This window comes from Phocoena phocoena, chromosome 8 (assembly GCF_963924675.1).
Source record: "Phocoena phocoena chromosome 8, mPhoPho1.1, whole genome shotgun sequence".
In the NCBI taxonomy this organism is placed as follows: Eukaryota; Metazoa; Chordata; class Mammalia; order Artiodactyla; family Phocoenidae; genus Phocoena; species Phocoena phocoena.
In genome coordinates this window covers 74174880-74188196 of record NC_089226.1, presented here as the reverse complement: position 1 = coordinate 74188196, position 13317 = coordinate 74174880, and the positions used below count along the sequence as shown (strand labels likewise).

Genomic DNA, 13317 nt, shown 5'->3' with positions numbered 1-13317 from the left:
TGCTGATAAACGTCCTTCACTGACACAGGACAGCCCCCAAACAAAGAAATGTCTGATCCCAAATGTCTACAGAGCTAAGGCTGAGAAACTCTGGTCTGGAACACCTTTTCCCAAAATGTTTCCTGCCCAAAAACATTCTCTTTGAAGAGTGTTTTTTTAAAAAAAAAGAAAAGGAGGGGAGAGGTGAGAAGGACCAGATGCTATATCATCCTCATACAGAGATTCATAATGCACATCAGCACATTAACAGTTCTGAGAAGTGTTATGGTAAAGAGGATGGTTGAACAAATTCTAAACAAGTATTATCCACTTTTTAACTAGAAATCTCTTTTTTTCTATTTAACATGTATCAACACCTTGCACAACTATGTTGTTTGAAATACATTTCATGAAACTCAGCCCCAGTGTGCTCCAGACTCTGGAGAACACTTGACTCCTCCACCAAGAAAGGCTAATCACAGCACGAATGAAAAGATAATCTGCCACTACTGGTGTCACAAACACAGTACATTCTAATAGTATGCTATACACTTTATTATAGAAATGATAAAGTAACCATGAGTGAGAGATCAATGCCAGTTTCTGTCAGTCTTATTCTGGGGCCCATCCTCCAAAAGCCCTGAGCAGCAGGGAAAGTCAAGTGTTCAGCACAGTGCTTAGCACATAATACACCCTATTACGGCTAAGGGTTAACCAATAGGAATGTTACCCTCATGTCAGCATTCTAAATCAAAACTGTTCTCACTCATTTGTTCTGCGCACAAATAACTAAGAGGATCAATACACAACACAATGAACTGTTTTAAATGTTTCTCTAGCACAGGAAAAAACCTTCAAACCCAGAATGGATAATCTTCCCAAGAGATTAATAGCAAATTTAAATTTACAGAAAATACAGCTCTAGTGCTTGAATCACTTATAAAGGAACCTAATTAAACTGCTGCTAGCAACTCTACATTGGCATTTACCTTCTCCCCACAACACACTAATCCACCGATAAGAAAATAATTGCCTACAAAAGACAGACTTAGCAACAAAACTCTTTTATTACTGTGTTTACATTCGGATAATTAAGGATTTGGTGGAAACTGCTTTCCTTGATAGAGCACTTCAGTAAAATGTCTAACTCTTGTAAGTTAGTTCCTCATTAATATCATCTGTGTATTCAAAGCACAAGAGCCTTCTGGAATTCAACTAAGATATCTTTATCAATCTGACATAATTCATGCAGATCTATGCACACAGATGCTTATAAATAAGCATTTATCAGTTGATTAAAGTGAATTATAATTTTTGCCAAAAAAAATTATTTAAAGAGGAGGCATCTATTTACCTAAGAGGAAAAGATCAGTTGGTAAAACATGTTAATAGGTTGGGAAAAAAACGGTCCTTATTTGCAAGATTGTTGCATGTTAAAACATTAAAATAAAATCAAATCACATTTTCGTACAAATTGAGTATTCACTATGGTCCAATCTTTTTTGGAAGGGGGCAAAAAGTATAGTGTGTTACTGATCTGGCACCATGACAAACTGTTTCTAGTATTATTCTTTCAAAGTAGTTAGTTAAATCTAAGTATTTTCCCTCTGTAAGTTCAAACTCCATCTTACTTCCACATACTACAATCAAACCAAAAAAGTTTTTTCAATCCGTAACTGAAAGTAGCTCCTTCTAGCAACATGCTCGTTTATTGTATTTAAGATAAAGTTATAATTAGCCATTCATCTGAGATTAAATAACCGTATTTTAAATCGGTACTATGGTCAATACCAATAGAACCAATTTAGAGGGTGGACTCTTGGATTTATATCCTAGAGGAACTTCTTTCTCTATGTAACGTTGGGCAAGTTTACAAATGAAGAAACGGAGACTCAGTGACGTTAAGTGACAATAACAATGGTATTCTACACCATAGAGCTGTTATGAGAACTAAATATGTTAATACATGTAAAAAGGTTTGGAACAGTAAAGCTAATTAGTTTAACTAAAAAAAATTAAGAGCTACTTAAAAAATATATTTGTAAAGGCTAGTGAGAATTTTTAAATTACATTTAATAGAGAATTAAGGCTTACCAGATTGTCCAGAATTATATAATATTTAGTGAATGGTCCTATATTAAAATCCACGAGTCAGAACTAAAATTCTTTTTCCTCCCGCCCCAGGAGTCACTTTTTTTTTCAGACCAGCCAAAACTATACGCATTGTGTGCATACAAAAGATAAAAATAAGAAAACTTTCTTTAAAATTAAGAAACAAAATTTTAAACCCAATTGAAATAATTTGATCAGGTTGGCCAAATTAGTGCCAATTCCAGCTTCAAGATTCTTCCTGTGAAGATAGAGAGATTTGTTTCGCTGCGCTAAAAAAGTTAATTTTACTTAATCTTCTGAACTTTAGTATTTATACTTAAGACTTTCCTATATGTCTGCTTCCATTTAAAATTATAAACACCAATAAGCACTTTTCCACATACCCCATAATGATCACCTTAGCTAAGATCAGAATCCTGATCAAACAATATTAGAGAGTTTCTAAGGTTCTAACTATTTAAACAATGTAATTTTCACATTAGAGAAATCAGTACTAGCAAGATTAAGTGAGGTATTTTAGGTCACGTAGCTGGAAAAATAATACTGGACAATTTTCAGATCCCCTCATAAACACTGGCCTTAAGATTCAATTCCCAATGCTGCTAACTAAACTCAACAAGAGATAAGAGTGCAAATAAACAAAACAAAGATAATCATCCCCGGCAGCAAAAACATCCTTTCATAAATGCCATGTCTTTACTTCCCATTTTTTAGAGTCAGCCAATATTATGAGGTCAGAGAGTTTCTGAAAGCAAATAATCAAATGTTTTTGTTGATACATGTAAAGGATTTAGCAGAGTGCCTGGCACAGAGTTAACACATAAAACCTACAAAGGACCATTTTTTATAACTCTAATTTGGCAGAAGTCATCATATGGGGTCAGCTACTATGAGGTAGAATTGGGCTAAAATGGATTGAACCAGAAGGCTAAAGTACGTCTTTCTTTTTTCGTCTTTTCCCATTCCATTTTTTTCTCCTTTTTCTCTCTTCATTGGTGTACAATTAAAAACAATACTTTATTTCTGATAATACCTTTTTTATTTCTGTAGCAAGATATTTCTTTTATATGACAAGGCTTCTATTCTGTCAAAGCAGTTTCTAAACTTTATGTTAAAGAATAACTAAACTAGCAAATCAGTAGAAAAGCATTCCTTCAAAACAAGAATAGATTATACATATTCATATTTAGTCTATCTACTAAATATGCCACATTATGACTATGATTATGATTTTGGCCACACCGCGGGGCTTGTGGGATCTTAGTTCCCCTACCAGGGATCAAACCTGAGCCCTGGCAGTGAAAGCGCCAAGTCCTAACCACTGGACCCCGGGAATTCCCAAGCCACATTATTTATTACTCAGTGAAGACTGACAATTTTACTGGTCATTTATTTCACTTAGTATCCAGATATCTGCTCAACTATTACCTCCTCAACAGGGATTTTCTTAATGTCTCCACATAAAATATCTTCTTTTTCCCCCACCGAACTCTATCTCTTTATCCTGCTTTGTACTCTATCATAGCACTTAAAATCGGTTATTTTAAAATGCTGTTTTGCTTTCTAAAATTAAAATTCTCAAATAATAATAGTGGTGAAAACTGTCAAAGTTCATAGTATTAAGTGTTCTTTTATGGAATATCTTATTTAATTCTTCCCTAAAGCACATGTTATTGTTATTTCCATTTAACTAATGAGGAAATTAAGGCTTAGAAACGTTAAATAACCTAAAATCCTAGGACTTAAAAAAAACAGCTCACACTCACAGAAACAGTTGAACAAGTCAGAATTTGGAACCTTGGTCTGCCTGACTACAGAGGTCAAGTTCTGAATAACTATTCTATGTTGCTTCTTAAATGGATTTACCTGATTGAAAATAAGACTTGGTATTTGTATTATATTATACTACATTTGTAATTAAGGACTCAAGTGTTCTGAAATAAGAAAATTCCCATAGAGCATATTAAACAAGATTAGAATTTACAATAGGTATCTGATTAACATTTCAGAGTGAAAGCTTATTTGGCAAGTGGCTGTTAGCCACCATTCACTGTGAAAAATATGACTTTAGAAGATCAATGAATATACTAGAATATATGTAGAAACAAAACTTAACATTTGTGAGATAAATGAAAATGTCTAGTTAAAAATATTAGCAGATGAAAAGTTTCATACATGGATTGCTTGCGGTTATTGTCCTTCCTCTCAACTTTCCACTTTGCTAAACTTCATTTTACTATAGGCTCCCTACGTGATAGAATAGGCTTTAATTTCCTGGGAATTGTCCTTGGTTCTGAACCAAGTCATTTATTACTGATATCAGAAGGCTTTGCTCCAAATGCCCTGCTCATCTGCAGTGTAATTCAGACTGTAATTTCACAGGCTGCTGCCTCACCTGTAGGGGTGCCATCTGGAAGAGAATTATACCCAATACTTCTCCCATGATGCTCATGGGGCACTTTTCTTCCCAAACTGATATTCACTTTTTAAAATTAAAATTTGCATTTACACTTCAAAAATTAATAACTACAAAAGTAACACACTGGATCAAATCTGGAACTAGAAGAACCATTAACATTATTTACTGAAATAGGAACCTTATTTGAAAATGCCTGCTCATGGTATCTTCTTGGAATAGATAAATTAATGATAAAAGAAACTTGTGATACCTTCAGAATAAGGTGCTTCCCTTGACTAATTTTTTTTTCAGTTCAAATAACTGAATTACTGACACACGCTTAGGTAGAATTAACTGTTTAAAAAAGTGAGGCAAGGGGAAGGCAACAATAAAATGACGAGTTTATGTGTAGAAAGTCTAGTGACAAACAGTCAATAATCTGGATTTATTTAAAGATAAAAAATAAAGATTTATTTTAAAATATTTAAAGATTACTTCCAACAAATAAATAAACCTACGAAATCTAATCTCAAAGTCTTAAGTACATTTCTGAAGCATAATAAATATTTGATGACTTCTTTTTCAATACTCCTCTCAATTCTATAAGATTTACTATAGATAGAATTTTATCCAATGTGACTGGGACTAGTAGTCAGTTAACTGAAAACAACATGTTTTAAGTAAAAACATACAAATGTAGATTTGTTTACCAATATTACCAATATCCACTTGCCAAGTGGAGAATCCTTCAATCCTATAATTTCCACCCTCACTCCTAAGTCCTTCACGATTGTTTTAGTGCTTTATTTTACAACAATTTTTTTCTTACAATATTGTTCAATAGTTTAAGTTAATATTAACTGATTTTTCATAAATAAGTAGGCAAACAAATACAGTTAAGCTCTTGGTAAACAATACAATCCAACTGATAGAAGCAGAAGAGGAGCAGCACACTAAAGGTACCTCATTAGCCTAAGTGTTCAGGCAGCCATAGGAATCTAGCAGATGTTATACAAAAAGAATGCAAAGCATCATTAATTTGGTGAATTAAACGCAGGTTGGTTAGGAAGCTTCAATTGTACATGCATGTGACAAAGTATACTGTCATGATGTCACCTTTTAAGGAAAAACTTCCTTGATGCCTCAGACTAGGTCAGGTGGCCTGTATAATAGAGGTATGAGTTATTATCAATGCATAGAAATGAGAACTCTAAAACAGGGTTTCTTAACCTTGGCACTACCAACATTTTGGGCCAGATAATACTCCCTTGCAGGGGCTGTTCTGTCCACTGTAGGGTATTTAAGCAGCACTCTCCTCCAGTCCCCATCTCTCCTGAACTGCTGTAACCTAAAATGTTTCCACATTTCCCATTACCCATATATCCCAGGGGGGCAAAATTAGACACGCTCCCTCCACTGCTGAGAATCACTGCTCTAGAGATATAACAAAAATAATTAGATAAGCATTTTCTCCTCATCTACAGTGCTCTCTGCTAGAAATGTACCAAACTTAAGATTTTACAGGATGTGCCCGATCTTGTCTGATCTTAGAAGATTTAAAGGATGTAAAAGAACCTCTATTTACTTCATTGTTATATTTATAATAGCCTTAGACATTGAACATCTAAACTGCAAAGTTTTTTCAGCGATTCCCAAGCCTGTGATTTGACTCTTTCACCTTAAAATGTGCTAATACTAACCATTTTATTTATCACAAATATGATAAGGATGTTACATGAGAATTTTAAAGTAATTATGTAAAATACTTTTGGGTAAGATACTTTCCTTACTGATAACTCTACGGTAACCGAGACAGATTATATTACACTTTCACACACCTGGAAAAATGCAAGGTGTCCGATGATACCAAGCAACAAGAATATCTGTATCCTTTGCACTCATGTGCCATAAAATGGGTAAAAAAATAATGCTTTAAACGAACACACAGACATCTTTGTTCAATGTTTTATGTATTTGGTTAAGATAAATTTCTTAAAGCAGAATGTCTGCATTAAAGGATATGCACATTTAAAATTTTGACCTGTGTCATAAAACTGCCCCACAGAAAGACTATGACAATTTTTACTACCAGAACTACATGAGTGTACTAAAAACTTAAATGTAAATGGGGAAGGTATGAAGTTTTATACACACACACATATATATCTCCATGTTCTGGGCGGGGGAAAGTACTAACCATAAAGAAAAAGGCTAATAAATTTGACATTAAAATTTAGAACCCCTGTTCATCAAAAGACATCAGAAGAATAAAAAATAAGTCACAGAGTTTGGAAAGATAACACACACATTTCCATCTCCAACAAGGAACAGTTATCAACAAGAAAAATGTGGGCAACCCAAAAGAAAAATGGGCTAAAAAAATTATATACACTTCCGAGCCAGGAAATCACCAATAACCATATGCAGACATGCTGAACTTCATTAGTAATTCAAACACAACGAGACTACCAAATGATTACCAGATTGGCAATAATTACAAAGTTATGCAATATCCAGTGTGGCAAATCTGTGGCAAATCTACAGGGCAATGAGGTAAAAATACTTTGATCCATCCCTCCTTCCCTTCCTGTTCTTTTTATTTTTTGAAGTGTAGTTGGTTTATACAAAGTGGTGTTAGTTTCAGGTGCACAGCAAAGTGATTCAGTTATACATACATACATGTATTTTTTTTTCAGATTCTTTTCCATAGGTTATTAGAAGATATTGAATACAGTTCCCTGTGTAAACAGTAGGTCCCTGTTATATATATATTTCTATTATATATAGTAGTATGTATATGTTAATCCCAAACTCCCAATTTATCACCCCTCCTTCCCCTTTGGTAACCATAAATTTGTTTTCTATGTCTGTGAGTCTGTTTCAATTTTGTAAATAAGTTCATTTGTATCTTTTTTTTTTTTAGATTCCACATAGAAGTGATATCATATTTGTCTTTCTCTTACATGAGTTAATATAATCTCTAGGTCCATCTATGTTGCTGCAAATGGCATTATTTCATTCTTTTGTATGACTAATATTCCATTGTATATATATGCTACATCTTCTTTATCCACTCATCTATCGATGGACTTTTAGGTTGCTTCCATGTCTTGGCTATTATAAATAGTGATGCTATGAACCCTTTGGTACACGTATCTTTTTGAATTAATTTTCTCCAGATATACACCCAGGAGTGGAATTGCTAGACCATATGGCAACTCTATTTTTAGTTTTCTAAGGAACCTTCATTCTGTTCTCCACAGTGACTGTACCAATTTACATCCTCACCAACAGTGTAGAAGGATTCCTTTTTTCCCCACACCCTCTCCAGCATTTATTATTTGTAGACTTTTTGATGATGGCCATTCTGATCGGTGTGAGGTAATACCTCATTGTAGTTTTGATTTGCATTTCTCAAATAATTAGCACTATTGAGTACTTTTTCATGTGCCTGTTGGCCATCTGCATTTCTTCTTTGGAGAAAGATACATCTGTATTTCTAAAACAATATTCCAATCCTGCACGGTGATTGAAAAAAATCATTAATTATAACTGGAAATTCTACTCTTAAAAATACAACTAAATTACTTGCTAGCACTTTTACTGATGAGAATTAATTAAGTTATACTTGTATGTAACATGGTGGTCCTACAAAACTCATGAACTATAGATGTTTGAGACTACAGGAAAGATGAACTCTATTAACAGTATGATTCAGGGCTTAAAGAACAAGATCTCATTCCATTTCCTGCACCAATGCATTTTAGGAGCTCCTGATCCTCTAAGTACAACATATACGCCAGAAGAAAAAAAAGAACATCTAGTTAGATGCATCAGTAAGCTGGCTTTCACCTTGAGAGCCATTTGTTAAAGCTAGTAAATAAACATGGAAAAACGGGAGATAAAACCCACGGTCCAGCCAAAGTGAGGAATATAAGACCCAAATAACAAAACAGAGACAACCAAATATATCTACAGAGTAAATGTAAATTTAAAATCTCACCTGCTGCTACCCTGCTCCCTCCCCGACAACCTAGTTTAGAACCTTGGTGCTGGGTGGTCAAACACATACTCCCCTCCACCCCAACCCCGCCTCCAATAATTCTTAACATAAGCCAGTCCTCATGCAAATATACAATCTTAATTTACAATGTCTAGGTGGCAGGAAAAACCTCAGCAATTTAAAAGTGATTCTGCAACATACTCTGTTGTCAAGACTGAAAAAACAGGTATTCTCACATTACTGTTGGTAAGAAAGCAGAATGGTAAGGTAAGTGCTGAGGAGAATTTGGCAAAAACTGTTAAGATTGCATATGCATATGCATTAACCCTTTGACCCATCAATCCCACTTCCAGGAAGATGAAATGAAATATGTACAAGAATGTTCAACACAGTATTAGCTGTAACAGCAAAAGAATGATAGAAATTTAAATGAGTGTTAGTTATATACATTATATTTATCTGTACAATGGAGTATTATATAGCCATAGAAAGGAATGAGGTGTATCTTTCTATAATGATACAGAGTGATTGCCAAGATATAATTTTAAATTTAAAAAGCAAAGCATAGAACAATGCATAGAGTATGTTAACTCTGCGTAACATAGGGTGAAAATATATATACATATCTAATATCTTTTTAATAAACCAAAAGCTAAAAAAAATAAATTTTAAAAGGTTATCTGTTCACTAAGGGACAAAAGGAATGGAACCACATAAATGTTTTTGTAATTAAAACAAAATTAAACTAAAAAAGGAAAAAGAAGCAATTCCCCCAGACTGAAGAAAAAGTAAACAAATAAATCTGATTGTATGTCAAGTTCGTTACATAACCAGAGGAAAATAATTAATTCAAGTAACTTTGAAACACAGTATTTAGACTGTGTATTTCCATGAGATATACTCTAGGACAAAAGAAAATATAGAGGGATCATAAACTGCATTAGAAATCTTATTGTTAGTAGTAAAATTGATATAAAAAATTTCAAACTATTATAGGTAATCTATTATATGATAAAGTAAATAAACAATTATTATTTTAAGAATTAATATTTTCTACATAGAAGAAAAAGAGATACAGTACAAAATTAAAGACTCTAAGTAAAAATTCCATAATCTTAAATTGGAAATATCAGTGTAAACTCATGGTTTTTTTAATATTAAAAAAAATAGCTATACCTGTCCACTAAGAACAACATACAACCAATGGCAGTACAGTAGCAATGAGCACTCCTAGAACCCAGACTGTGATCTCTATATATACTGTTTTCCAATGAAAGAACCAGGATTCTTTGATTCCATGTTTAGGCAGTATAAAATGACTGTAAAATATCTTATAGTACCAGAAAGTATAATCTGAAACATAAACATACTTATATTTTCTGTTTTTCATTATTATATTGAAGACAACTAGGAATTGTTAAAGGGATGTAAGAGGCAAGTTCAAATGTATGTCATTAGCTAAAAATAGGCCAATTCGAACACCAAAAATAGTAATTACAATGGTTCAAAACACATCAAATATGTTAAAAGCCCATGAGTTCATAATGACACTAAAAACAAACCAAAAAAATCCCTTTAGAAAATGCTAGGGAAACAGTTCATTATTCTGAAAATGTTAAGTAGAAAATATACGGCATTTATCTCCTTTTTCCTATATAAACTATAGTTTATAACCAAATGTTTGATGAGAGTACTTACAGAATAACTTCACCTAACAAAGAATAAATGATATAATTAGAATATCACAATTTTATAACTTCTAATGAAATAATGAATCTAAGAAATCATTTTCAATGAATTCTAAAATCTTTAAGTCAAAGGCTGATAGGGAACTTTATAATAAGTAGATTAGGCTGACAACTCCAAAAGCAATTATCAATCTCAATGTAACAAAGACAGCCAAACACTAAGAGTCCCCTGACTCAATACAATAGAAACCAATCACCACCATCACACATGAGGTGTTCTGGGGGGGAAAACCCCTTGAATTTGTTAATCCTCTATTTCTTGACCTTGTATTTCAAGTTTACAAGAAATACAAGGGATAGAAAAACATATTAAATGACACCATGAGGATGTAATCACCAAAATCCAGACTGTGGAAAATTCTACAGGAAAAATGGCCCAGTTTCTTCAAAGAATTGCATGATAAAAAAAAAGGAGGAAGGTGAACCTACAGATTAAGAGATTTTAGATACCAAGATTTTGATACCAAGAGCATGATGCATAAAAATAAAAACGTAATTTGTACCTCATCAATATTAAAAACTTTTGCTCTGCAAAAGGCTCTGTTAAGAGGACTAGTTACAAAGTGGGAGAAAATATTTGTAAACTACATATCTGATAAAAGAACTGGTAAAAAGAACTATCAAACTCAACACTGAAAAAATGTCCAATTAGAAAATGAACAAAAGACAGAAACACACAATTCACTGAAGAGGAGATACAGACAGCAAATAAATATATGAATAGATGTTTCACATCATAAGCCATTAGAGAAATGCAAATTAAAAGCACAATGAGATATAACTACACATCAGTGGCTTAAATGAAAAAACAAGTGACAATAGGAAATGTTGGCAAGGATGTGGTGACACTGGATCGCTTATATGTTGCTAGTAGGAATAGAAAATAGTACAGCCCCTCTGGAAAATAATTTGACAGTTTCTTATAGAACTAAACATACAATTACTATATGATTAGCAATTATACTCTTGGGCACTTCTCTGAAAGAAATGAAAACTTATGTTCACACAACAATCTATACACAAATGTTCATAAAGCTTTATCTGTAACAGCCCCAAACTACTGGATGTCTTTCAAAAGACGAATGGTTAAACCAACTGTGGTACATCCACACCATAGAATAATACTCAGAAATAAGGAACAGACTATTGACACGAGTCATAATTTGGATGAATTTTCAGTGAATTATGCTAAGTGAAAAAAGCCAGTCCCAAAAGGTCAGATACTGTATGATTCCATTTACACAGCATTTTTTTTTTTTTGATGTGGACCATTTTAAAAGTCTTTATTGAATTTGTTACAATATTGCTTCTGTTTTATGTTTTGGTGTTTTGGATGCCCAAGGCATAGGGGATCTTAGCTGTTGACCAGGGATCCAACCCCTAGCCCCTGCACTGGAAGGTGAAGGCTTAACCCCTGGAATGCCAGGGAAGTCTCCTACACAGCATTCTTGAAAAGACAAAATGAAAGAAACTGAGAAAAGATTAGTGTTTACCACAGGTCAAGGCTGGGATTGGACAAGGACAATAGGAGGGCTCCTTGTAGTGACGGAACTGTTCTGTATCTCAATGATATCAATATCAGTATCCTGGCTGTGCCATTGCATGATAGTTTTTCAAGATGTTATCATTGACAGAAACCGGGTATAAAAGTACAGGGAATCTGTGTAATTTTTTATAATTGTATGTGATAATCTACAATTATCTCAAAACCAAAAGCTTAATTAAAGATTTATGAGGGCTTCTCTGGTGGTGCTAGTGGCTTGACAATAGTCAAGACATGGAAACAACTCAAGTTCCCATCACCAGATGACTAGCTTAAGATGTGATACACACACACACAGACACACACACACAGAGGAATATTACTCAGCCACGAAAAGTAATGAAACACTGCCATTTACAGCAATGTGGATGGACCTAGAGAATGTTATGCTTAGTGAAATAAATCAGACAGAGAAAGCCAAATACTATATATCATTTATATGTGGAATCTAAAAATTAACACAATGAATGTATATGCAAAACAGAAACAGACTCACAGATATATGAAACATTACCAAAGGGGAGAGGGAAAGGGGAAGGGACAAATTAGGGGTATGGGATTAACAGATACAAACTACCATATATAAAATAGATAAGCAACAAGGATATGCTACATAGCATATGAATCACACCCATTATCCTGTAATAATCTATTAACGGAATATAATCTGCAAAAATCCTGAATCACTATGCTGTACACCTGAAACTAACAGAATATTGTAAGTCAACTATACTTCAATTGAAAAAACAAACCTAGAAGTAAAAAAAAAAAAAAGGAAAGTAAAAAACAATGGATATGTTTAACAGATTAAAACTAACTTCAGAAAGAATTGGTGGACTGAACTGAAAAAAATTATCCAGAATGCAGTCCAGAAAGCCAAAATATTAGAAAATATGAAAAGGTGAGGAGGCATGGAAGATGGAGAAGTCTAATAAATATACAATGGTAAGTCTAGACAGATTTATTAAACAAGATATGAAAAACTCAAACCATAAAGAAGTTTGATAAATTTGATACACAAAAATTAAGAATGCCTATTCATCAAATCATATCAAAAAAATAATGAACTGACAAGCCACACACTGCCAACAAACATAATTGATAGAGAATAATGTATCTGTCAAGACAAGCTGGGTTACCCTGCATAACAAACACCATCCAAATAATCACCTAAAACAAAATAAAAAGGTTTATTTCTGGTATTACAGGTTGACAAGAAGCATTGCTTATTATAATCACTAAGGGAGTCAGGCAAGTCATAGGGCCACATCTAACTTCAAAGGAGACAGAAAGATAAATTCTCCTATGTGCCCAGAAACAAGGAGAAGCAAAAGATATGAGAATAGCCCTAGGACTTCCCTGGTGGCGCAGTGGTTGAGAGTCCGCCTGCCGATGCAGGGCACACGGGTTCGTGCCCCGATCTGGGAAGATCTCACACGCCGCAGAGTGGCTGGGCCCGTGAGCCATGGCCGCTGAGCCTGCGCATCTGGAGCCTCCGCAACGGAAGAGGCCACAACAGTGAGAAGCCCGAGTA

At 33.9% G+C, this 13317-nt stretch overlaps 1 protein-coding gene across 4 annotated transcripts in view; it reads right to left on the bottom strand.

Moving 5' to 3' along the window:
• PRMT3 (protein arginine methyltransferase 3) overlaps positions 1-13317 on the bottom strand; it is a 134355-nt gene that overhangs the window by 60739 nt on the left and 60299 nt on the right. The window lies entirely within an intron of this gene.